The sequence below is a fragment of the Leucoraja erinacea genome, chromosome 28, assembly GCF_028641065.1.
Source record: "Leucoraja erinacea ecotype New England chromosome 28, Leri_hhj_1, whole genome shotgun sequence".
Lineage (NCBI taxonomy): Eukaryota > Metazoa > Chordata > Chondrichthyes > Rajiformes > Rajidae > Leucoraja > Leucoraja erinaceus.
In genome coordinates this window covers 27657734-27685649 of record NC_073404.1, presented here as the reverse complement: position 1 = coordinate 27685649, position 27916 = coordinate 27657734, and the positions used below count along the sequence as shown (strand labels likewise).

The following is a 27916-nucleotide window of genomic DNA, read 5'->3' as shown; positions in this document are numbered from 1 at the left end:
AATGTAGGTTGGTTCATTGTTAGCTGAGGGGAAGGTGACAACGAGGCATACAAACAGTAAAATTAAATCAGGAGGACAGTGAAAAAATTAGTTGGAGAACTAGGGTGGGGGAGGGAGGGAGAGAGAGGGAAACCAAGGGTTACTTGAAGTTAGAGAAGTCAATGTTCATACCGCTGGGGTGTAAGATACCCAAGTGAAAGATGAGGTGCTGTTCCTCCAATTTGTGCTGGGCCTCACTCAGACAGCGGAGGAGGCCCAGGACAGAAAGGTCGGTGTGGGAATGGGAAGGGAAGTTAAAGTGCTGAGCCACCGGGAGATCAGGTAGGTTTAGGCAGACTGAGCGGAGGGATCACCAAGCCTGCGCTTGTTCTCGCCGATGTCTAGGAGCCCACACCTGGGACAGGACAGTCTTCGCTGTCTAATAGGACAAAAGGACTCCAGCTTTTTGTGTCTGTCTTTGGTTTAAAACGGCATCTGCCGTTCCTTCCTGTTAAACTGAACAAGCCTCCTTCTTCATTCAGTCATTTAATACAGACAGCAAGCAAGGTCGAATTAGCGTCTGAAGACGGTCTCGACCCGAAACGTCACTCTTGCCTTCTCTCCAGAGATGCTGCCTGTCGCGCTGAGTTACTCCAGCATTCTGTGTCTATCTAAGGTCGACTTGGATCTCTTTCTCTATCTCTCTCCGCCCTAGGTTCTTGGCAGAAGATCCCAGTGCAGGTGAGTCAGCCTCCTCATCTTATGTTCTGAGCAACATTAATAAAGTGTTCAAACATTCCTCTCCTGGCTTGTGTCGGCATCTGGACTCTTCAATTGGATTATAAATCCACCATCACATTGCGAGGCAACTATTATGTTATATTTAGCCGCTCTGAATTAGTCAGCTGCTGCCGAGTGTTCGTGCTAGAGTGTTTGTGCATCATCTGTAATTCAGATTTGAGAATTACAATTGGTATTTAACTTGAAGGTTAATTAATGACTGGCTGGCATTTTGGTCGTGCCCATATCATCTGCATCGTGTCACAGAATCATACGGCATGGAAAGCAGGCCCTTCAGCCCACCCGAGTCCATGCTAACCATCAAGCCTCCAGCTGCTGCCTTCACATCCTCAGGAGATTGAGGATAAATCAAGGTCCCGCATGGCGGGGCTGCTCTGGAAGGTTAGATCGCACGGGATCCAAGGAGAGACAGCTGAATGGATAGAAAATTGGCTTCATAAGATCGTAAGTGATAGGAGCAGAATTAGACCATTCGGCCCATCAAGTCTACTCCGCCATTCAATCATAGCTGATCTCTCTCTCCCTCCTAACCCCATTCTCCTGCCTTGTCCCCATAACCTCTGACAACTGCACTGATCAAGTACTGCTTGGTGGAAGGACACAGGGGGCGATGGTGGAAGGTTGCTTCTCGGACTGGAGGCCCGTGACTAGTGGTGTGCTTCAGGGATCGGTGCTGGGCCCGGTACTGTTTGTCATCTACAGCAATGATTTGGATGAGAACATACAGGGCAAGATTAGCAAGTTTGCTGATGACCCAAAAGTGGGTGGTTTTGCAGATAGTGAGGATGGTTGTGAACGATTGCAGCATGATCTGGATCGATTGGTCGGGTGGGCGGAGGAATGGTTGATGGAATTTAATACAGAGAAATGTGAGGTGTTGCATTTCTGGGACGTCTAACATGGGCAGGACCTACACAGTAAATAGTAGGCCTCTGGGGAGTGTTGTAGAGCAGAGGGATATCGGAGTGCAGGTGCATAGTTCATTAAAGGTGGAGTCACAGGTAGATCAGGTGGTCAAAAAAGGCATTTGGCACTTTGGCCTTCATCAGTCAGAATATTAAGTATAGAAGATGGGAGGTCATCTTGCAGTTGTATAAGACGTTGGTGAGGCCACATTTAGAGTATTGTGTTCAGTTCTGGGCACCGTGTTATAGGAAAGACATGGTCAAGCTGGAAAGGGTACAGAGAAGATTTACAAGGATGTTGCCAGGACTCGAGGGTCTGAGCTACAGGGAGAGGTTCAGGTGGCTGGGTCTCTATTCCTTACATGGGCCCGTTTCCATGATGTATCTCCAAACCAAACCAAACAAGTTAGCCTACAGTCAGGATCGGACCTGGGTCTCTGGCGCGGTGAGGTGAATGGTCAATGAATCACTGATGTTTCGTTAAATATTGGCCAGGACTTTGGTGTGAAGTTGGGATGAAGCATCTTTCCCCGCTGGCAACGCCAGGCACCAGCAAAGGACTAAAGCTGCGTCTCTCTGATGCAGAACTCACTGAACCGCCAGCCTGGAATCTATTCACAAGCCTCCAGACACGAAACCTGGCCTCGCAAACGTACAAGACGTCGGCAAGAGTGCGATCACTGATGCAACGGTGACAGCTGCAATCCATGATTATTGCAAAGTAATTGAAATCAGATTATCTCATCAGCACATTTTTCAACAGTATCTTCTCTGCTGTGGCTGGCGACATCGGCCACTTCAAAAATTATTGGTAATTTAAATTCTTGTAAGCGCACACTAAAAAAAAAAATACTATCAACAGAAGACAGAATTTAGTCTGACACTGTGTTTTGCGTTATTTAGATTGAAGGAGATAACTTATCTCCATTCACTGTGGATTCATTGCTTCAGCTAAATGAATCGCCTTATTCACAGGGTGTTTTTAAAGCGGAGATGGACTGGCTCTTCAGCCAGAGGGTGGTGAACCTGCGGAATTCATTGGCACAGGCTTAGTTTGGTTTAATTTAGAGATACTGCATGGAAATAGGCCCTTCGGCCCATCGAGTCCGCGCCGACCCAGCGATCCCCGCACATTAACGCTATCCTACACTAGGGACAATCTTTACATTTATAGCCAGCCAATTAACCGACAAACCTGGACGTCTTTGGATTGTGGGGCGAAAGCGGGGACCTTGGAGAAAACCCACGCGGGTCACGGGGAGAAGGTACAAACTCGGTACAGATGGCACCCGTAGCCAGGATCGAACCCGGGTCTCTGGCGCTGTGAGGCAGCAACTCTACCGTTGCGCATGGCCAAATTCTACTCCGATAACTTATGAACTTATCTGCAGTTCCTTGCGTCTGTATTACCTATATTCCCACCGTTTTCCCCCTGCAGCTGGAAACGCAGCAACCATGTTGTGTCTGCACAAGGGTAATTCCCAGGATGGCGGGACTGTCATACGCTGAGGGAATGGAGCGGCTGGGCTTGTACACTCTGGAGTTTAGAACGGTGAGAGAGGATCTTATTGAAACATATAAGATTATTAAGGGTTTGGACACGCTAGAGGCAGGAAACATGTTTCCAATGTTGGGGGAGTCCAGAACCAGGGGCCACAGTTTAAGAATAAGGGGTAAGCCATTTAGAGCGGAGATGTGGAAACACTTTTTCGCAGAGAGAGTTGTGAGTCTGTGGGATTCTCTGCCTCAGAGGGCAGTTGAGGCCAGTTCTCTGGATACTTTCAAGAGAGAGCTAGATAGGGCTCTTAAAGACAGCGGAGTCAGGGGATATGGGGAGAAGGCAGGAACGGGGTACTGATTGTGGATGATCAGCCATAATCACATTGAATGGCGGTGCTGGCTCGAAGGGCTGAATGGCCTACACCTGCACCTATTGTCTATTGTCATGTTGTGTCAGCGCAGCTACAAACCAGGATCAGACATCAAGATCAGAATGACCCAATACCAGAATCAGGTACATTTAGACAGATTGCACGCATGCCCTGCCCAATTTAATCTGACAGAGGTTCATGTTCCCGAGACCTCAGGAGGAACTCGCTAGAGAAGTCTAAAGAAGGGTCTCGACCAGAAACGTCACCCATTCCTTCTCTCCAGAGAAGCTGCCTGTCCCGCTGAGATACTCCAGCACATTTTGTGTCTATCTTCGGTGTGAACCATTCCACACAACGGACAGTACAGCACAGGAACAGGCCCTTCGGCCCACAATGTCCGTGCCGAACATGATGCAAAGACCAGCGTTTATCTGTCTGCACGTAATCCCTGTCACCTCCATTCTCTGCCTATCTAAATGCCATGTAAACACCACTGTCATCTCCGCTTCCACCACCACCTTTGCCGAAAGCAAAACTAAAACCCACACCAGTATCTCTACAATTTGCAAAGACATCTAATAGCCCTGACCCACGGTACCAGTTCATTCCAAGAGCTCTCCCGAGTTTAAAAAAAATCAAGCTCGTAGTAAGCACGGAGAATGAACGTAGCGGGTACGAAACGGAGCTCGGTGACGTCCCTTAGCGCTCACGGCAGGTACTCGGGAAGACTCGTGAAGATTTTTCAACATTTTGAAAAATGTCCACGAGAGCCCCGAGTACCGACGAGTGGCCATTACTGTAAATCTCCGAGTTCGAATCGGGGCAAACTCGGGGGGGATCTCTTGGAATGAACTCGTACCGTGGGACAGGGGTTTTGGCATTTCACACAGAGGAATCCTTCACAGGAAAACTCCCTTGAAGGAACAGCATTGAAAAATATGAAGCAGTCCCTTCAAATCCTTGTGAACCCGCAGCTGAATACCAGAATTAACAGGGGGAATTTTCACCTATTTTCATTTATTCTGCGTGGGCAATCTTTTTTGATTATGCACGCTGGCGTTAATGAAACTGCCAGGATGTGGCGGAGAGAGAGATTGATAGTCGAGGCCCCGTTACATCCCGATGCTCAACTCTGGTGCAACACACCACAGAGGACGTCGACAGGCGTGACGCACTCTTCCTACAATGTGAGTGACGATGCTTCATTTATATTGTACTAGTGGGAGCTCAGGCTGTTAGTTCGAACCCACGGTCTGCATGAAACTTCGTCGCAATGTACCAGGAAATTAATCAGCCTCCGGGGCAAATTGAGTTTTGTTGCGTTGGGTAAAGACACAAACTCCAGGCGTGTGATGGACTGCAGACACAAGGAACTGCAGGTGCTGCTCACACGGGGAAAAAAAGACACAAAGTGCTGGAGTCAAGTGCACACCCACTCCTCGGCAAAGAAAGCCTTGCGTTTATTGACGGCTTGCATTCATTCTGTGAATAGTGAAAGAGTCGGAGAGAGTGGATGTGGAGAGGATGTTTCCACTAGTGGGAGAGTCCAGGACCAGAGGTCACAGCCTCAGAATTAAAGGGTGTTCCTTTGGGAAGGAGATGAGGAGAAAGTTATTTCGTCAGAGGGTGGTGAATCTGTGGAATTCATTGCCACTGAAGGCTGTGGAGGCCAAGTCAATAGATATTTTTAAGGCCGAGATATTGTCTATTGTCTATAATTCCAATCCACAGCAGCAGAAAGCACTGCAGATGCACGAAAGGATTCTGACACCCTTATTACTGGTTTTCAGTTCTTTTTTTTAAATTCTAGACCATCCATATTGTTAATTTAGTCAGTTGTGACATTTTAAATCTGACGTCATTGAATCTGGTCGATGCACAGAGTCTGTTGCCCAGAGTAAGGGAATCGAGGACCAGAGGACATAGGTTTAAGGTGAAGGGGGAAAGATTTAATAGGAATCTGAGGGGTAACTTTTTCCCACAAAGGTTGGTGGGTGTATGGAACAAGCTGCCAGAGGAGGTAGTTGAGGCTGGGACTATCCCAATGTTTAAGAAACAGGTACATGGATAGGACAGGTTTGGAGGGATATGGACCAAGTGCTTTCAGGAGGGATTGGTGTTGCTGGGACATGTTGGCCTGTGTGGGCAAGTTGGGCCGAAGGGCCTGTTTCCACACTGCACGACTCAAGGACTCTATGGCAGGTTAAACTGCAATAAGGCTCCTCAACAAATAGAAACATAGAATATAGGTGCAGGAGTAGGCCATTCGGCCCTAATGATGGTGAAAGAAGCAAAACTAAGGGCTTTTTAAACACCGCCACTTTATAGCTGTCGTCTATGTGAATGGACTGAGCCCAGGAACAAATAAGTCAGAGCGGCATGCAAAAATCACACCAGCACCGCTCAATATTATGAGCATCCAAAACTAAGTAATGTGCCTTTCTCGACAGAAGTTGCATTACAAACTTCATGTACTTGTAATTAGAGTATAGATTAGTAATCTCTCCGGTGAGCTTGTCGGGCTAATTTGTAGTCCACACTGAAAATCCTCACCTCATGGTGATTTAGAGATATTGTCTAAGAAGGAACTGCAGATGCTGGAGAATCGAAGGTACACAAAAAAGCTGGAGAAACTCAGCGGGTGCAGCAGCATCTATGGAGCGAATAGAGATATTGTCTATTGTCTATAATTCCAATCCACAGCAGCAGAAAGCACTGCAGATGCACGAAAGGATTCCAGAGACTTCCCCAGAGAAGGGAGCGTTGTGGACTTACTTTGGGCATCGTGTGGGGATTTAAGGAGCAGTGGCTACTAATGACAGTTGTGCCAAGTTACAACAAGGGGCCAAGAAACAAGTCGCGTTGAGTTCAGTTTTAGTTTAGTTTAGTTTGGTTTAGTTTAGTTTAGAGAGGCAGCATGGGAACAGGCCCTTCGGCCCATCGAGTCTGCGCTGACCAGCGAATCCCGCATATTAACACTATCCTACACACACTCGGTACGATTTTACATTTAGAAACATCAAAAATAGGTGCAGGAGTAGGCCATTCGGCCCTTCGAGCCAGCACCACCATTCAATATGATCATGGCTGATCATCCACAATCAGTACCCCCGTTGCTGCTTTTTCCCCGTATCCCTTGATTCCGTTAGCCCTAAGAGCTAAATCTAACCCTCTCTTGAATACATCCAGTGAATTGGCCTCCACTGTCTTCTGTGGCAGAGAATTTCACAGATTCACAATTCTCTGGGTGGAAAAGATTTTCCTCATCTCAGTCCTAAATGGCCTACTCCTTCTTCTTAAACTGTGTGACCCCTGGTTCTGGACTACCCTAACATCGGGGGAAAATTTTCCTGCATCTAGCCTGTCTAATCCCTTAAGAATGTTATATGTTAATATAAGATCCCCTCTCGTCCTTCAAAATTCCAGTGAATATTAGCCCAGTCGACCCATTCTTTCATCATATGTCAGTCCCGCCATCCCTGGTACAGACAGCACCCGTAGTCAGGATCGAACCCGGGTCTCTGGCGCTGTGAGGCAGCAACTCTACCGCTGCGCCACCGTGCTGCCCTACTTGTCCACTTGTGGAGGGAGATGGAATGAAGATCATCTGGAGCCGAAGCAGCATCCCCGACCAGCAGCATCATCGGTCCATTCCCAGATGTTCACGTTCATGTTGGATGGACCACAAGAGAAGCAAATTAGCGCAATCCATCACTTCCAGAGTCATAGAGTGATACAGCGTGGAACCAGGCCCTTCAGCCCAACTTGCCCACACCGGCCAACATGTCCCAGCTACACTAGTCCCACCTGTCCTGCGCTTGGCCCATATCCCTCCACACCTGTCCTATCCATGTACCAGTCTAACTGTTTCTTGAACGTTGGGATAGTCCCAGACTTACCTCTTCCGGCAGCTCGCTCCATACATCCACCACCCTCTGTGTGAAAAAACATTACCCCTCAGATTCCTATTAAATCTTTTCCCCTCTTCACCTTAAACCTATGTCTTCTGGTCCTCGATTCACCTACTCTGGGCAAGAGACTGCGCATCGACCCAGTTCTATGACGTCAGATTTATAATGTCACAACTGACGCAATTAACAATATGGGTGGTCTAGAATAAAAAATGATAAAATTGAAAACCAGCAATAAGGTTGTCAGAATCCTTTCGTGCATCTGCAGTGCTTTCTGCTGCTGTGGATTGGAATTATTCCCGCTTAAATTGATATTTGCCGTTATGAACGCCGCAATAATCACACGAGCTGTAATTAGACCAGCTGAAGACTGCTCAGCGCTGTGAAGTAAAATCTATTCCCTTGCATGACCCGAGGTGTCAAAAATAATGAAGTTTTTGTATGAAGGATAGCAAACGACAAAAGTAGCAATGAGGTAGATAAACAGGGACGGCAGATCGGGAGTCTTGAGCTAACATGACGTAAAATGCTGGAGAAACTCAGCGGGACAGGCAGCATCTCTGGAGAGAAGGAATGGGTGACGTTTCGGGATCTCTCCAGAGATGCTGCCTGGCCCGCTGAGTTACTCCAGCTTTTTGTGTCTATCTTCGGTTTCAAGCAACATCTGCAGTTTCTTCGTACGCAAAGAGATGGGGAGGGGGATTTGAGGAGGGGGTGTGGATTTGTTTCCCAGCTGTATTCAGGCAGCTGAACCATCCCACCACAACCAGAGAGCAGTGCCAAACGGCCGTCTGCCTCATTGGTGACCCTCGGACTATCCTTGTTTAAGAAGGAACTGCAGATGCTGGAAGAATCGAAGGTACACAAAAAGGCTGGAGAAACTCAGCGGGTGCAGCAGCATCTATGGAGCGAAGGAAATAGGTGACGTTTCGGGTCTCGACCCGAAACGTCACCTATTTCCTTCGCTCCATAGATGCTGCCTCACCCGCTGAGTTTCTCCAGCATTTTTGTCTTCCTCGGACTATCCTTGATCGGACTTTGCTGGCTTTACCTTGCACTAAACGTTACTTCCTTATCATGTATCTGTACACTGTAAATGGCTCGACTGCTGGTTATTGGTTTTTGAAGTTGTACAGAAAGTGCAGGTCTGGCTCACAAGGGGAAGACCAAAGGCGCTTTTAATTTCAGATTCCCAGCAACTGCAGTTTTTTGACACACATATTGTTTTCTGTGTCAACCTCTACCTGAAATACCAGCAAACTTCCTGACCTGAAGTCTGAAGACCAAACTTCAGTCCGAAGAAGGGTTTTCGGCCCGAAACGTCGCCTATTTCCTTCGCTCCGTAGACGCTGCTGCACCCGCTGAGTTTCTCCAGCCTTTTTTGTGTACCTTCGATCTTCAAGCATCTGCAGTTCCTTCTTCAAAACTTCCTGACCTGTTGTGATGCTGAAAGCATCATCTCATTCTTCCGTTACCCGACACATGACAATAAAACACTCTTGAGTCTTGATAAGAACACCAGCACTGATAAGACTTATTTAACACATATACATAAAAACATAGAAACATAGAAAATAGGTGCAGGAGTAGGCAATTCGGCCCTTCGAGGCAGCACCGCCATTCAATGTGATCATGGCTGATCATCCCCAATCAGTACCCCGTTTCCTGCCTTCTCCCCATATCCCTTGATTCCTTTATCCCCAAGAGCTAAATCTAACTCTCTCTTGAAAACAGTGCATTGGCCTCCACTGTTGCTGGTCGGCGCGGACCCGGTGGGCAGAAAGGGCCCGTGTCCGCGCTGTATCTCCAAACTAAACCAAATTCACAGCGCGAGGCTCCACTTGCTCATTCACAACAACAGGCAGAACAGCAGGCGCATGCATAAAGATACACAACAAGAACAATCGAGGTTAACCACAGATTTACACTTTATGAAATTTGATTTAAGTATTTTGCGGAGGAGCCACATCCTGCGGAGATACAAAATGATCTTTCTCCCGTCAGATCTGTGGATAAACTGGAGATCTTATGCAGGGAAGTGCACGCTATCAGAACAAATATCAACGCCGTATATAACATGGCCAACACGGACACATAAAAATAGCAACACTCACACAAGCTGCTCATTCATATTAGAGCAGTCAAACTCACAGTAGATTTGATCATTCATCCATTTTTAAAAGTATTATTGATTCCGAGAAGGGCTATTTTCCAGTTCCTATGTTGCTGGTTGGATGTGCAACTGATTCAAAGACAGGAGTTAATGTTTAAGAAGGAACTGCAGATGCTGGAACAATCGAAGGTAGACAAAAATGCTGGAGAAACTCAGCGGGTGAGGTAGCATCTATGGAGCGAAGGAATGGGTGACGTTGAAGGGTCTCGACCCGAAACGTCACCCATTCCTTTGCTCCATGTTCCCGATGTTGGGGGAGTCCAGAAATAGGGGCCACAGAGACATGGGGGAGGCACAATGAGGCCTGACATCTAGGACAGGGGTTGGCAACCTGGGAACAGAAGGCCCTTTGGCCCAACATGTCCATGCCGCCCAGGAATCACCCCGTACACTTGAACCATCCGACACAATAGGGATAATTTACAATTTACTGAAGGACTTAACCTACAAGCCTGCACGTCTATGGATTGTGGGGCAGGCCAGCTGACCTGGGACTGGCAGTAGCGCCCAGGTCACAAGACAAGGGCGGTCCCCCCCCTTCCGTCCACCGCAGAATGTTCACTTACCCCCACAGTTTAAGAATAAGGGGTAGGCCATTTGAGGAACGGAGTTGAGGAAAATCATTTTCACCCAGAGAGTTGTGAATCTGTGGAATTCTCTGCTTCAGAAGGCGGTGGAGGCCAATTCTCTGGATGCTTTCAAGAGAGAGTCAGATAGAGTTCTTGAAGATAGCGGAGTCAAGGGATATGGGGAGAAGGCAGGAACGGGGTACTGATTGTGGATGATCAGCCATGATCACAATGAATGGCGGTGCTGGCTCGAAGGGCCGAACGGCCTGCACCTATTGTCTATTGAGACCCTTCTTCAGACTTTCTCGGTCTTTCTGAAGAGGAAACGTTACCCATCCCTTCTCTCCAGAGATGCTGCCCGTCCCTCTGAGTTACTCCAGCTTTTTGTGCCTCTCTTCGGTTTAAACCAGCATCTGCAGTTCCTTCGTACACATTAGGTTCTTCACATCGCTAACCTTGTATTTGTGTTCAGTTTTAGTTTAGTTTAGTTTAATTTAGAGATACAGCGTGGAAATAGGCCCTTTAGCCCACCGGGTCCGCGCCGACCAGCGATCCCCGCACACTAACACTATCCTACACACACACAGTATCATACACAATCAGTACTGCCTCACAGGCCCTGTGCTTACACGCCTCTTATGCTGCTGCCTGGTGGCGCAGCGGTAGAGTTGCTGCCTCACAGCGCCAGGGACCCCTGGTTCGATCCTGACTACGGGCGCTGTCTGCACGGAGACTCTCCCACAACCAGATGGGTTTTCTCCGGGAGCTCCGGCTTCTGTCCACGTTCTAAAGACGCACAGGTTTGTAGGTTAATTGGCTTCTGTGAAAAAAAATTGTAAAATTGTCCCTGGTGTGTAGGGCAGTGCTAATTATATCGCTGGTCGGCAAGCCCTCGGTGGGCCCAAGGACCTGGTTTCTGCGCTGTATCTCAATAGTCTAAAGTAAATATTTGGCCTTTGGCTAACCATCTACCCCTCATCTGTGTTCCCCTATTATCTGCCATGTTTTGTCCCTGCTCCCCTCTCTTCCAGCTTTCTTTAACCACCCCACTCCACACCACACCACAATCTGAAGAAGGGTTCCAACACAAAATGCCACTCGACCCAAAATGCCACTTATCCGCGACATAATACAGGCCAACTCTCGCAGTAGAAACTAGAAACTGCAGATGCTGATTTACAAAAAGACACAAAGTGCTGGAGTAACTCAGCATTTCAGACCACGTCTCCTGAGGACATGAAGATTCTGAAGACCCGAAACGTCGCCTAACCATGTTCTCCAGAGTCGCTGCCTGTCCCGTTGAGTTACTCCGGCACTTGGTCTCTATCTTTGCTATAAACCAGCACCTGCAGTTCCTTTTTTAATCACAGTTTTATAACAGTATCTAGTTCTTTTTAACTGTTGCCGAGAGTTTGGGGGTGGGAAGAGGGAATGAAAATCGTGTTACTGCGGGCACATCTTCAGTTGAAAAACGCTGCTCTGCGGTTTCCAAAATAGCAGCTTCAACTTGAGAGGACCGTGCTTGTGGTAATAACACAGCAGAGCACAAGTGAAGGGCACATCAGTCCACCCACCAACCAGCCTCACGCTACAATTTAATAAGTAAGTAAGTTTATTGGCCAAGTGTTCACATACAAGGAATTTGCCTTGGTGCTCCGCCCACAAGTAACAACATGACATACAGTGACAGTTACGAATGACTCAGAAAACACTAAACATTAATAATAATGAAACATTACTGATAAAACACCATTGATCAAGCATGTGAAGCAACAATATACCAGATCAAAGGGAGGCTACAAGGGAGGATTTTTGGCTGTTGAGTAGAGCAACTACTCGTGGATAAAAACTGTTTTTATGTCTGGCTGTTGCTGCTTTGACAGTCCGGAGACGCCTTCCAGAGGGTCTTCATCTGCCTTCCTTAACCCAACACAGACTCAAAAATTCTGGAGCAACTCAGCGGGACAGGCAGCATCTCTGGAATGAAGGAACGGACGATGTCTCGGGTCGAGACCCTTCATCTGCAGTTCCTTCCTGCACAATTCGCGACGAAGGGGCTCAACCCGAAGCATCACCCGTTCCTTCTCCCCAGAGATGCTGCTGGAGTTACTCCGGCGTTATTGCGTTTATTTTCGGTTTAAACCAGCATCTGCAGTTCCTTCCTACACATTTCCTTAACCCAGCGGTACGAACATTGAATTTGACAAAATCCTTCCCCCCCCCTCTCCCTCCTTCCCCCATATCCTTCCCCCCACATCTGTTCCTCTCCCTCCCACTGGTCTCGCACCAATTCCGGCCCTCGCCCTCCCTCTGCATTCCTACCTCCGGCTTCACAATTGGTGACCCGTCAATCCTCTTGTCTCATACCTTCTGTCTTTGCATCTCTGGCCGTTGTCCAGCAATCTGTCAAATAAAACGCTCACTGTCCGATTCACCTCTACCCCAGAATGGACATTGGAACTGGTGCGCTACAATGCTGAGAACTATATTCTGCACTCTGTATCGTCACCTTTGCTCTACCTGGTGTAATTGAGTTTGACTGGAGTATGTTAATGTATAGTGTTATTCAATCTGTAGTTTCGTTTTGAGATACAGTGCGGAAACAAACCCTTCGGCCAATCGAGTCTGCGATACACTATGACCCTGTGCACTAACGCTGTGTACAATTTACAATTTTACCTAAGGCCATTAGCCGACACCCGGTGAAAACCCGCGCAGGTCACGGGGAGAAGGTACAAACTCGGTGGGTGTATGGAACAAGCTGCCAGAGGAGGTAGTTGAGGCAGGTACTATCACAGAGTTTAAGTAACAGTTAAACAGGTACATGATTAGGACAGGTTTGGAGGGATATGGACCAAACGTAGGCAGGTGCAACTACTGTAGATGGGGCGTGTTGGCTGGTGTGGGCAAGTTGGGCCGAAGGGCCTGTTTCCACACTGTATCATAATATGACGGTAAGACTGTATGAGTCTATGTTGGCTGTAGAAGCGATGATTACACAGGGATATATGGCTGCAAGATATCAAAATGTTTTGAAAGCTCTAGTATTTGAGTCTGTTATGCCGCGTGTCAGCTGTTGTCTGCAGTGACAACAAATTTCAATTTTCTTCTTTCAATTTAAATTTATTTTCGATTGACAAATGCATATCTGGGAAACACAGCAGATCGCACAGGTTAAGGACTTGCAAATGAGTCGCCTTGTCACATGTAGACATAATATGCACTAGACGTTAATACGACAACCTCCTAACCCTAATTAGCCCCAGCGGGACATGTTAGCTCCGCACGTTGAAAAAAATAAAAATTATATTCTTTTTCGTTTCGAGATACAGTGCGGGAACAGGCCCTTCGAGTCCGTGCCGACCAGCAATCCCTGCACACATAATACTATCCTACACACACACACACACACACACTAGGGACAGTTTACACTTTTACTGAAGCCAATTAGCCTACAAACCTGCATGTCTTTGGAGTGTGGGAGGAAACCGGAGCACCCGGAGAAAACCTACGCGGGCCAGGGGGAGAGCGTTCAAACTTGGTCAGGATGGAACCCGGGTCTCTGGCGCTGTGAGGCAGCAACTCTACCGCTGCGCCACCGTGCCAGACGCTGCATAAATTACAGACCTGTTTGGATTGTTTTGTCTGGAACTCCAGAGTTGGTGGGGAGAGCTGATAGAAGTGTATAAAATGATGAGAGGTAGAGATAGGATAGATAGATAGTTTCCAGGATGGGTACAGCTCTACGGTGAGAGGGGCAAAATTTAATAGGGATGATTTTTGTTTACACAGAGGGTGCCAAGGGGTAGTGGAAGAACGTGCTGACGGGAGTGGCGGTCACGGGGAGAACGTTCAAACTCGGTACAGGTGCCGCAGGCAGTGAAGAAAGCAAGTGGCATGTTGGCCTTCATAACAAGAGGAGTTGAGTGTAGGAGCAAAGAGGTCCTTCTGCAGTTGTACAGGACCCTAGTGGGACCACACCTGGAGTATTGTGTTCAGTTTTGGTCACCAAATTTGAGGAAGGACATTCTTGCTATTGAGGGAGTGCTGCGTAGGTTCACGAGGTTAATTCCCGGGATGGCGGGACTGTCAAGTGTTGATAGAATGGAGCGGCTGGACTTGTATACACTGGAATTTAGAAGGATGAGAGGACACCTTATGGAAACATATAAGATTATTAAGTGATCAGACACACGAGAGGCAGGAAACATGTTCCCGATGTTGGGGGGAGTCCAGAACCAGAGGTCACAGTTCAAGAATAAGGGGTAGGCCATTTAGAACGGAGACGAGGAAAAACATTTTTACCCAGAGAGTTGTGAATCTGTGGATTTCTCTGCCTCAGAGGTCGGTGGAGGCAGGTTCTCTGGATGTTTTCAAGATATAGTTAGCCGTGATCACATTGAATGGCGGTATTGGCTCAAAGGGCCAAATGGCCGACTCCTGCACCTATTGTCTATTGTCAAACAGCACCCGCAGTCAGGATCGAACTCGGGTCTCTGTCGCTGTGAAGCAGCAACTCTACCGCTGTGCCACCGTGCCGCCTACGGGCACCGCTGGTCGGCACGGACTCGGTGGGCTGAAAGGCCTGATTCTGCGCAGTATCTCCAAATGGCACGTGCATCCATAAGTCAGATGAATGATTTACTCTCAGCAAGTATATTTACTCTCGTGCGTTAACCTACACTCCGTTCAGTTAATTATATCAGATTAGCTTTTCCTTTTAAAATAAATACTGAAATGTTCAACACGGAATCAAAAAGTTTCACAAATCACAGGCCTATTCAAAATCCCTCTATAATTATGTGTCTGAAGAGGGAAGGTATATTGTGGCATGTTGATATAAATTATCCTGTCAGTTACAACAAAATTGTGTCAAGTTTTAAATGATTAAATCCTCGATGTTAATTCACCACATGGCATAAGTGTTGAGATGTTGAGTTCTAATAATTTCAATAAAAATATTCACCATGACCATGTAGCTGGAGTAACTCAGCGGGTGAGGCAGCATCTATGGAGATAAGGAAATAGGCGACGTTTTGGGTCGAGACCCTTCTTCAGACTGAGGTGTCTGTGGGGGAGGCGGGAAAAAGAAAGGAAGAGGCAGAGACAGTGGGCTTGTGGGAGAGTTGGGAAGGGGGAGGGGGAAGGTGGGAGAATGCAAGGACTATCTGTAATTGGAGAAGTCAATGTTCATACCGCTGGGGTGCAAATTACCCAAGCAAAATATATTGGGTGCTGCTCCTCCAATTTCCTCCAATCTCTGCCTCCTCCAATTTCAGGTAATAATAATAATAATAATAATAATAAATTTTATTTATGGGCGCCTTTCAAGAGTCTCAAGGACACCTTACAAAAAAGGTAGTCCTTGCTTTCTCCCTCCTGCCCCTCCCCTTCCCAGCTCTCCCACAGCCTACTGTCTCCGCCTCTTCCTTTCTTTTTCCCGCCCCCCCCCCCCCAACATTAGTCTGAGGAAGGGTCTCGACCCAAAACGAGCGAAAAAGTAACCCCCCAGATTTCTATAAAATCTTCACCTTAAACCTATGCCCACTGGTTCTCGATTCCCCGACTCTGGGCAAGAGACTACTTTAATTCTGAGGCTATGCCCTCTGGTCCTAGATTCTCCCACTAGTGGAAACATCCTCTCCACATCCACCCCATCCAGGCCTTTCGTTCTGCAGTCGATGAAGAAATGTGGGGGCTTTAAGGCCTTCCTGGTGGGGGTGGAGGGGGGGGGCGGGGGGGGGGGGGTGGAGGTGTAGAGTAACTGAATGTCCATAGTGAAGATGAGGGAGTGGGGACCTGGAAAATGGAAGTCATTGAAAAGGCAGGGATGCTGCCGGTCCCACTGAGTTACTCCAGCATTTTGTATCTAACTATCGTTAAGCTATTTTTAACTAATATGTAGAAAACATCGGGCAACGTTGAAATCATCAGCCAGTGTTGAAACAGATAGATAAATCCTGAGTGTTTAAGAAGGAACTGCACATGCCGGAAAATCGAAGGTACACAAAAAAGCTGGAGAAACTCAGCGGGTGCAGCAGCATCTATGGAGCGAAGGAAATAGGCAGCGTTTCGGGCCGAAACCCTTGGGTTTCGGCCCGAAACGTTGCCTATTTCCTTCGCTCCATAGATCAGATTCAGATTCAGATTCAGATTCAACTTTAATTGTCATTGTCAGTGTACAGTACAGAGACAACGAAATGCAGTTAGCATCTCCCTGGAAGAGCGACATAGAATATGATTTCAATAAATAAATCTGTTTACATGCATACAGTCATAGATGCTGCTGCACCCGCTGAGTGTCGCCCGCTTTTTTTGTGTACCTTAGATAAATCCCGATGTTGATCTCCCTGCTGTAAATATTTCTATTGATTTTACATGCAAATTTAATGTGTAACCATCTTCTGTGTAGCCTTTTCGTTTAGATACGTTGCTCTGTTTTTTCTTGGGAGAGCTCGCAGTCATTTGCTTGCTCTTTAAGTTAATTGCTTATTGAGCAAACTAAACCCTGCCGTTTGTGGCGAGTCAGTTCAGTTGCAGCTTAGTTTGTTGTCACGTCTAACGGGGTACTGCGAAAAGCGGCGACTGCGGAGGGCTCGGGGTGGCCCCGACAACGGGTGAATATTAGAGGAAGATTTGACCGACTTTGGCGCCTTCCCTCACAGTGGGAAACTTTTGATTCTGCTGTGTGGGGATGTTTTTATGTTGGACTCCAGCGTGTGTTGTGTTCTTTATTTTTAGTGTATGGTAGTCACATTTCACTGTGCCATTCGGCACATGTGACAAATAAATAAATGTCTCTTGTATTTTGTATGTTGTTGCGTGCTAACCTGTCAGCGGAAAGGCAATACACGATTACAATCAAGTGTACAGATCTGTCGGAATTAAGAACGAGGAGCGATCGTGATACGTGATTGTAAATCTGTTTCTGCGGCTAGCGCGCAAACAGTCGCCCGGGTTGGGCCGCCATCTTGGAAATAACCAGTCACGACCCGAAACGTCACCCATTCCTTCTCCGCAGAGACTCGGCCTGTCCCGGCGAGTCGCTCGGGCATTCCATTTGTTTGCGCACGATGGGTTGATCACGTTAGTCGAAACAGGGCGGACAAATCCTTCTGGTCGTCAGTTAAATCCCTGGAAGGCTTTGACTCCAAGGCTGAGCGGCGCAGAGCCTGGAACTATGCCAGCACCGACAACGGAGATGTCATCACAGACCCCACACAGTGAAACCACCGGGGTTTTGACCTCCATCGCAAGGAATGGCGAACCCTGAACAGAATCCTCACCCTCCGTGCAAGAACTGCCCGTCACCTGCATAAGTGGGGGGGTGACATACAGACTGCGGACATCCAGACCAGACCTCCCCACACATCGTGAATGACTGCCCACTGAGGCTTTTCCCTGGGGGCATCAAAGCCATCCACCCAGTAACTGATGCTGTCCTGGCCTGGATGTCTGCCCTTGGCCTACAACGTTAGGCTGTGCACGCCACATGCAAGAAGACTCTGGCATTTTGTATCTATCATTCATATGCCCCATCGTGCCGAATATTTATTGGAATTTTGCCTAATTTGTGATCTGCTGTTAACCCAAAACACATCATTAAAGTCACATGAAAATATTTATTCCTCGATGTCCAAAGACACGGATGAAAGGAAATGACTCGTTGCAATTGCCACGAGGCCCGCCTGAAGGCTCGGCGATCGGCGTAACCAGGAAGGAGCCGCTGGAGACGTGGGGACGTGAGGGGCGAGGACCGGTAGGAGGGTGAACTGGGGTTAATGCCTCCAGCGCCTTCATGGTCGGCTGCAGGAGTTGCCCCCCCCCCCCCCCCCCCCGCCAGACACAAAGATGTCCGGGCGAGGGGAGGGGAGGAGAGGGATGTGGGTTCACGGGACGAGCCAGTCGAGCGCGATGGAGGAAGGCCCTGCTGAAGCCTGGGGCTCGCCTGGATCGGGAACCGCTCCAGTAGACCGAGCACGTGGGCCGACCGGACTTTGGAAACGGCGCCAAAACATGGCGGCGCCGGCACGCGTAAAGGAATTTCACTGCGCGGTTGCACGTGCGAAAAATAAAGCTCCGTTGGACCATCGCATTTTGCAAAGCAAGAGAATCAGGACTTTCTGGAGGGGGGGGGTGGTCAAGGAAAGAGCGTTCACGTCGCGTCCCTGTTACCACCAATCTTTCCACCGCCACGCACAAGAAGTGACAAGACAGACACCATTGTATGCTGGTGCCGAGAAGTGTGTTTAGCTCTGGCTGAACAACGTCTAATCTTGTGTGTGGACTCGATAAGAAGAAGAAGGACATTTTGCAAAACCTGACCTCGTAGCGGCACGGTGGCGCAGCGGGTAGAGTCGCTGCCTCAGAGCACCAGAGACCCTGGTTCGATCCCGACTACGGGTGCTGTCTGTACGGAGTTTGTACGTTCTCCCCGCAACCTGCATGGGTTTTCTCCGAGATCTTCCGATTCCTCCCACATTCCAAAGACGGGCAGGTTTGTAGGTGAATTGGCTTCGGTAAAAAATTGTTAAATTGTTCCTGGTGTGTTGGATAGTGCTCGTGTATGTGGTGGGGGGGTGGGGGTGTCGCTGGTAGGTGCGGGCTCGATGGGCTGAAGGGCCTGTTTCCACGCTGTATGTCGAAAGTAAACTAACAACCAGTGACTGAATCACTGCAGTAATGACAGAGTTAACTTGGAGAATATACAGTTTGCGTTCAGGAACCACTGACATATCAATACAGCAAGAAGCCCGCAAAGTACTCCGACACAGAGATACGATCTGGATGGTTCATATGGATAATCAGCATCTTAAGATTAAAGTAGATATTACTCAGGTCTAATATATATATATATATTTATTCATAAGCTGCTTGAAGGCACAGAAATGAATATAAAATGTAACAAGCATATGATAATGAGTATCCATAGATATGACAAATATTTGCAATTTGTATTGATATAATATCTTTAAAATAATAAACAGTTTGAAGACTACAGAGGCACCAGAGGACATGTAACCCACTACAGGACACGGAGGCAGATGTTCAACGAGTAGATTAGCGACAGGACTTAAGGAACATCCAATAAATAGCAAAAGGTTTAGCAAAAGGCCTTGTTCTGGGCAGGTTGTGGATGTGGAGAGGATGTTTCCACCAGCTGGAGAGTCTAGGACCAGAGGTCACAGCATCTGAATTGGAGGACGTTCCTTTAGGAAGGAGATGAGGAGGAATTTCTTTCATCGGAGGGCGGTGAATCTGTGGAATTCATTGCCACGGAAGGTTGTGGAGGCTGTCATTTGGGTATTTTGGGTATGGCGGAGTAGACTTGATGGGCCGAATGGCCTAATTCTGCTCCTATCACACAAACTTAAGGTTCCAATGGCACAAGGAATAAAATTGAAGGAGACTGAAGAAACTGCAGGTGATGGAATCTGAATGATGCAACGATACTTTATTGTCACATGGTTTCCTTTGTCTTAAAATGTGAGGCACTTAAAACCTTAAACCTTTGCCTTAAAACCCCACTCTGTGAGAAAAAGTGTTTCCTCGTCTCCGTTCTAAATGGCTTACTCCTTATTCTTAAACTGTGGCCCCTGGTTCTGGTCTCCCCCAACATCGGGAACATGTTTGCTGCCTCTAGCGTGTCCAAGCCCTTAACAATCTTATGATGTTTCAATGAGATCCTCTCTCATCCTTCTAAACTCCAGAGTGTACAAGCCCAGCCGCTCCATTCTCTCAGCATATGACAGTCCCACCATCCCGGGAATTAACCTTGTGAACCTACGCTGCACTCCCTCAATAGCAAGAATGTCGCCTCAAGTAAAAAGGTTATTCTTGTAATGACCTCTGTTGAAAGTTGACTGGAGATGTTTAATGAAACCTGACATTCACAGTGGCCAGAAGGCGTAGCAGACCAATATTTTGCTCAGAGTGACATCTCCAAGTGCTGCGTTACAAATTAGAACGGTGACCTACCTGTACATTGAAACCTCATTTTATATTCAGATATCACAGCACATATGGAGAAACATTTGTAAGTCGCTGAGTAAATTTGACAACCTTTCAAATTATTCAAAGAATCATTAAACCTGCAACTTAATTCCGCAGTTTTTAAAATGGAACTTCATTGCTTGAGATAAGTCGAGCTTTTCTTTTAAAGGAAGCCATGAATACAGTTCAGACATAGACCATAGACAGGCAGCATCTCTGGCCAGAAGGAATGGGTGACATTTCCGGTCTAGATCTGTTTTTTCCCCGTCTGAAGAAGGGTCTCGACCTGAAACGTCACCCATTCCATCTCTCCTTCTACGCAAGACATGGATCATGTCAAGTTCATAAGATCGTAAGATCGTAAGATAGGAGTTGAATTAGGCCAATGAGTCTACTCCACCATTCAATCATGGCTGATCTATCTCTCCCTCCTAACCCCATTATCCTGCCTTCTCCCCAGAAGCGAGTTGTGAATCTGTTGAATTCTCTGCCTCAGAAGGCAGTGGAGGCCGATTCACTGGATGCACTCAAAAGAGAGTTAGATAGAGCTCTCCGTGCTAGCGGAATCAAGGGATATGGGGAGAAGGCAGGAACAGGGGTACTGATTGTGGATGATCGCCCATGATCACATTGAATGGCGGTGCTGGCTCGAAGGGCCGAATGGCCTACTCCTGCTCCTACTGTCTATGTATCTAACCTCTGACACCCGTACAAATCAACCAAAATGCCCGCTATTCCTACTCCATAGAGATGCTGCCTGACCCGTTGAGTTACTCCAGCACTGTGGGTAAACCAGCATCCACAGTTCCTTCCTGCACATTTTATCAGCAGTTTGTTGTTTCTTTGTTGTATTGTGAGCTACTAAAGCGAAATAAGCCATTTATTTATGGTCCGTGTGTCGATTCTGGTGCGAAACGATATTTACAAGAATATTAAACTCCCCACTTTTCATTAGGCTCTACAGTATAAGCAGTGAACACTTTCAAAAGATTACCATGTCCTAATCTGCGCGAATACAGCGACAGAAAAGATTAAATATTAATTTGATCAATAGTTCAGTTAACGCTGAGGGCCACACTCGTCTTAAACGCTACCTCCGTTAATTAAAACTAGAGTCGTTTGAACTCTCCAGAGGCTGTGCTGAAGACAGCGATGGGTGGAAAAGAGATGATGAGCTTGATGTGGCTGGGAAGTGGCACCTCAGAGCAGGGCGATGCTGCCTGTCCCACCGAGTTACCCCAGCAGTCTGTGTCTATCGTAGAAACATCGAAAAAAAGGTGCAGGAGTAGGCCATTCAGCCCTTCGAGCCAGCACCGCCATTCAATATGATCATGGCTGATCATCCACAATCAGTATCCCGTTCCTGCCTTCTCACTATATCCTTTGATCCCATTAGCCCCAAGAGCTAAATCTAAAGGGTCTGTTCCACTTGGTCATCATTGGGCATCACGAAGATGGCACGCAAATATTTTGTACATCACAAAATCCTGGGGCGCCGCGCGCGGACGAGCGTCACCACACGGCATGCTAACGTAACGCGTAAATGATGACATGTAAATTACGCCCAAGTGGGACAGGCACTTAACTCTCGCTTGAATGCATCCAATGAATTGGCCTCCACTGCCTTTTGTGGCAGAGAATTCCACAGATTCACAACTCTCCGGGTGAAAATGTTTTTCCTCACCTCAGCTTTGAATGGAAATATTATGCTGACTGTATAACGACGCCACATGCGGAGTATTTATTGGTAAACTGAATCCAATTTACTCCCCGGTGAGACGGGGGAGGAAGAGAGGCCAATTCTGCTGATGGTTTTTATCTGAAACAAAAGTGTCGTCGGCATGGACAGAAGGCGGAGGAGGCTGGGTGAGTGCAGGCACCCTGGGGGATTTCCAGGCCAGGTGGGCACTATGCGGGGTGGGGGTGGAATGTATCCTTAATAAGAAGTGAAATAGTTATTATACAATATTTGTTTAACTTGTATTCTGGGGCTAGATTAGTTTTGCAATATTTAGTATTGTGCATATTATCGTGAATAATTGAATTTATCTATTTTTTCATTGAGAAAAAAAAGAGGCAATGGGGAAGCTGGAGAATTCAATGATTTTCCAGGAATTGCGTGACACGGTGGCGCAGCGGTAGAGTTGCTGCCTCACAGCGCCAGAGACCCGGGTTCGATCCTGACTGCGGCCGCTGTCTGTACGGAGCTTGTACGTTCTTCCCGTGACCTGCGTGGGTTTTCTCCAAGATCTTCGGTTTCCTCCCACACTCCAAAGGCGTACAAGTTAATTGACTTTGTATAACCATATAACAATTTACAGCACGGACACAGGCCATCTCGACCCTTCTAGTCCGTGCCGAACACATATTCTCCCCTAGTCCCATATACCTGCGCTCAGACCATAACCTTCCATTCCCTTCCCGTCCATATAACTATCCAATTTATTTTTAAATGATAAAAAAAAATGTATACATTTATGTATACATAAATATATATATTATATGTACATAAATATACATATTTATATATATACACCTGGGTCTCTGGCACTGAAAAGACATCATACATATTTACATAAAATATAAATATTATTAATTCATAGTATTTATGTATTTATAAATGCATAAATTATGCATTTATAAATACACATTATATTTGTGTATAATATTATATACAATAATATATAATTGTCTATATTTGCCCTGGTGTGTGTAGGATAGTGCAAGTGTGTGTGTTTTCCCTGAGGTCTTCAGGTTCCTCCCACGCTTCAAAGACTTAAGGGCCTGTCCCACTTGGGCGTCATTTACGCGACATCATACCTGCCTACGTCACCACGCACCATGCGTCACGTAATGCGCACCATGCGTCACGTGCAAGTCACGACGCGCGCATGGTGCATGGTGCATGGTGCATGGTGCATGGTGCATGGTGACGTGGGCAGGGTCACGAGCGGCATCCCAGGATTTTGCGATGTACAACATTTTTGCGCTCATCTGTGTGACACGCAAATGACGCCCACGTGGGACAGGCCCTTTACAGGTCTGTAGGTTAATTGGCTTGGTGTAAATGTAAAATTGCCCCTAATGTGTATAGGATAGTGTTAGTGTGCGGGGATCGCTGGTCGGCACGGACTCGGTGGGCCGAAGGGCCTGTTTCTGCGCTATATCTCTAAAACGCTGGCACCGTGAGGCAGCAACTCGACTGCTGCGCCACCGTGCCGCCACGAGACCAAGTAAGATTTATGAAAGGGAGAGAGAACAAACACAGAGCGTGTACCTTGTCCCGCCTGCAGAGCCTTGCATGCACCCTCCACAAAGCTGCTCCCAAAAGGCCGCTCCACACGTGCCAACCTTCCCTTCCTCTACTCCCACAAGGAGCGGTCCCTCCCTCCGGGTGCTAACGACCTTCAGCTGCAACAACCTAATCAGTTCTTGTTAGTGGGTGCCGACTATTTTCATTAGTTGATTGGTATCCATCACATACACAGATAGATCCCGGCTTCCAGGACACTATCTATTCTACAACATTAACTCTCTGTTGAGCACAGAACATCAAGGCAAACAGCTGGCACATTCTTCATTCTGAATGAATGTAACATAGGATTGGCAGGTCGTGGTGTCCAATTCACTGAATGTTTCCTAGAGAGTTAGCTCTTTGGGGCCGAAGGAATCAAGGGGTATGGAGAGAAAGCAGGAACGGGTTACTGATTGGGGATGATCAGCCATGATCACATTGAATGGCCGTGCTGGCTCAAAGGGCCGAATGGCCTACTCCTGCACCTATTTTTCTATGTTTTTTCACTATATTAAATTAAACTGCCGAGTGCACGTTCTATGTGACTGCATTTAGGCACTTTTACTTGGTTTGGCTTATGTCGAGTTTATATTATTGTCACGTGTACCGAGGTACAGTGAAAAGCTTTTGTTGCGTGCTAACCAGCCGGCGGAAAGACAATACATGATTACAATCGAGGCATCCAGAGAATACAGATATGCGATAAAGAGAATAGGGTGAATTTAGTGCAAGATAAAACCAGCAAAGTCTGATCAAGGATAGCCCAAGGGTCTCCAGTGATGTAGATAGTAGTTCAGGAGTGCCTTCTAGTTGTCTGATAGCAGCTGGGAAGAAATTGTGGCGGAAGGAACTGCAGATGCTGGTTTAAACTGAAGATAGACACAAATGATGATAGATGGTTCAGCTGGTTGATGGTGGAGCCAATGTAAGTGGAGTTACAGTACACTGATAGATACTACGCTGTTATTGTTGAGAGGCGGGTAAACGAAGCTTCCAATCATATTTTGAACAAGTTTAGCCAAGTACAAATTCCTGCACAATGCTGATTGCAATGTTGCAAAGATTGTTTTGATAAAAGTCAAAAATCATTTCATGCGGAGAGATATTATTTGTCGCATTTAAAGAGTGTCTTACAGCTTGCAAAAAAGCCCATCTTTGGCCCAACTTGCCCACACCAACCAACATGTCCCACCTACACAAGTCCCACCTGCCCGCGTTTGGCCCAATATCTCTCTAAACCTGTCCTATCCATGTGCCTGTCTAAATGTTTCCTAAACTTTGCGATTGTCCCCGCCTCAACTATCTCCTCCGACAGCTCGTTACCCCTCAGGTTCCTATTAAATCTTTTCCCCCCTCACCTTAAACCTATGCCCTCTCATTTCCAATTCCTCTACTCTGAGCAAGAAACAACATGTGTCTAACCATAAGTTCATAAGCTCTAGGAGCAGAATTAGGCCATTTGGCCCATCAAGTCTATAGACAATAGACAATAGGTGCAGGAGTAGGCCATTTGGCCCCTCGAGCCCGCACCGCCATTCAATGTGATCATGGCTGATCATCCACAATCAGTACCCCGTTCCTGCCTTCTCCCGATATCCCCTGACTCCGCTATTTTTAAGAGCCCTATCTAGTTCTCTCATGAAAGCATCCAGAGAACCTGCCTCCACCCCCCTCTGAGGCAGAGAATTCCACGCTCACCACTCTCTGTGAGAAAAAGTGTTTCCTCGTCTCCGTTCTAAATGGCTTACCCCTTATTGTTAAACTGTGGCCCCTGGTTCTGGATTCCGCCAACATCGGGAACTACTCCACCATTCTATCGTGGCTAATCTCTCTTTCCCTCTCACCCCCATTCTCTTGCCTTCTCCCCATAACCCATGACACCTGTACTAATCAATATTTCCCAATCACCCTTACCCGATCTATTCCTCTCATGATTTTGTACACCGATGTCTTATGGTCTCAAAGTTTCATGGCAAAATTCATAATGCAGATATTGGACAAGTCGTTTAGTTTTGTTGCCACATGTGCCGAGGTACAGTGTTAATCCTTTCTGTTGTGTGTTGTCTGGTCAGTTGAACATCAAGCCGTGCTCAGTGTATAACAATGAACATTATGAGCATGCATGTTTAGTTTAGTTTAATTGAATATAAAGATACAGCATAGAAATAGGCTATTCAAGAATAAGTGGTCGGCCATTTAGAACGGGGATGAGGAAACGGGGATGAAGGAGAAAGGAAGAGGCGGAGACAGTGGGCTGTGGGAGAGCTGGGAAGGGGAGGGGAAGGAAGGAGAAAGCAGGGACTGCCTGAAATTGGAGAAGTCAATGTTCATACCGTTGGGGTGCAAACTGCCCAAGCGAAATACGAGATGCTGCTCCTCCAATTTGCGGTGGGACTCACCCTGGTCATAGAGGAGGCCCAGGACAGAAAGGTCGGATTGGGAATGGGAGGGGGAGTTGAAGTGCTGAGCCACCGGGAGATCAGGTAGGTTATTGCATTTTTGTCTACCTCTAATCTAAACTAATTATAGCAATAATTAACTCTGTTGCAGTTAAATATTTGTCTATTAATTAATGCTGGGGTTTTTTTTTCAGCTTGAAGCAACTAAACATTTGGTTATTATTCCCCTGTCTGTGAAACAGGAGCGCAACCAACACTGATCTTTTTCTTCCAACACAATTTCGGGGTTGGCTGAAATACTCCTGGACAAGAGGCAAGCTCACAATCTTGACAAGATGGTAACACGATTGGGGGAGGGGAGGGGGGGAGACAAGGGGGAAGGAATCCCCCCTACTAGAGAAACTAGAGAAGTCAATGTTCATACAGCTGGGGTGTAAGCTGACCTGGTTAAATATGAGGTGCTGCTCCTCCAATTTGCGCTGGGCCTCACCCTGACAGTGGGGGAGGCCCAGGACAGAAAAGTCAGATTGGGAATGGGAGGGGGAGTTAAAGTGCTGAGCCACCGAGAGATCAGGTAGGTTACGGCGGACTGAGAGGAGGTGTTCAGCGAAACGATCGCCGGGCGTGTGCTTGGTCTCGCCGATGTATATAGGAGTCCACACCTGGAACAGCGGATACAGTAGATGAGGTTGGAGGAGGTGCAAGTGAACCTCTGCCTCACCTGGAAAGACTGTCGGGGTCCTTGGATGGAGTAGAGGGGGGAGGTATAAGGGACAGGTGTTGCGTCTACTGTGGTTCAGGGGAAGATACCTGGGGAGGGGGTGGTTTGGTGGGAAGGGACGAGTTGACCCGGGAGTTGTGGAGGGAAGGGATGGAGATGGGAAGCTGTGGCAAGTGGTGGGATCCCGTGGGAGGTGGTGAAAATGTTGGGGGATTATGTGTTGTATGCGACGGCTGATGGGATATATCCTGCCTCCGAGACTGAAGCTGGTCGATACAAAGCAAAGCAGATATCCTCTTGCAGGCCTTCTCGATAGAATCTCCAAACTGAAAATACATCGAGCTTATACATGTATCTCAGTCTGAACAGAAAACAGAATATGCAAAAACCCACGCGGTCACTGGGAGAGCGTGCAAACTCCGTACTGGCAGCACACGTAGGCACGATCAGGGGTAACGCAACACAATCTGAAAGTAAAATAATCACCGTGATTTAACCATTTCAGAAAGAACTGCAGTGGCTGGAAAAATCGAAGGTAGACAAAAATGCTGGAGAAACTCAGCGGGTGAGGCAGCATCTGTGGCAGCTCCGTAGATGCTGCTTCTCCCGCTGAGTTTCTCCAGCATTTTTGTCTACCGTGATTAAACCAATCGTGCCTCCGTTCATACACTGGGTCGCTGGCGCTGTGAGGCAGCAACTATACTGCTGCCTAATTTGAGGAAGGACATTCTTGCTATTGAGGGAGTGCAGCGTAGGTTTACAAGGTTAATTCCCGGGATGGCGGGACTGTCATATGCTGAGAGAATGGAGCAGCTGGGCTTGTACACTCTGGAGTTTAGAAGGATGAGAGGAAATCTCATCGAAACATATAAGATTGTTAAGGGTTTGGAAACATGTTCCCGATGTTGGGGGAGTCCAGAACCAGGGGCCACAGTTTAAGAAATAAGGAGTAAGCCATTTAGAATGGAGACGAGGAAACACTTTTTTTCACAGAGAGTGGTGAGTCTGTGGAATTCTCTGCCTCAGAGGGCGGTGGAGGCCGGTTCTCTGGATGCTTTCAAGAGAGAGCTAGATAGGGCTCTTAAAGATAGCAGAGTCAGGGGATATGGGGAGAAGGCAGGAAAGGGGTACTGATTGGGGATGATCAGCCATGATCACATTGAATGCTGGTGCTGGCTCGAAGGGCCGAATGGCCTACTCCTGTATCTATTGTGTTTTGTCTCCGTGACTCCCCCAAAAATTAATTAACGCAAACATCCACTTCATAAATGCATTGGAAGGAACTGCAGATGCTGGTTT

At 47.3% G+C, this 27916-nt stretch overlaps 1 protein-coding gene across 1 annotated transcript in view; it reads right to left on the bottom strand.

The window, feature by feature from the left end:
* The window catches only part of pitpnm3 (PITPNM family member 3), a 232046-nt gene that overhangs the window by 180170 nt on the left and 23960 nt on the right, over nucleotides 1-27916 (bottom strand).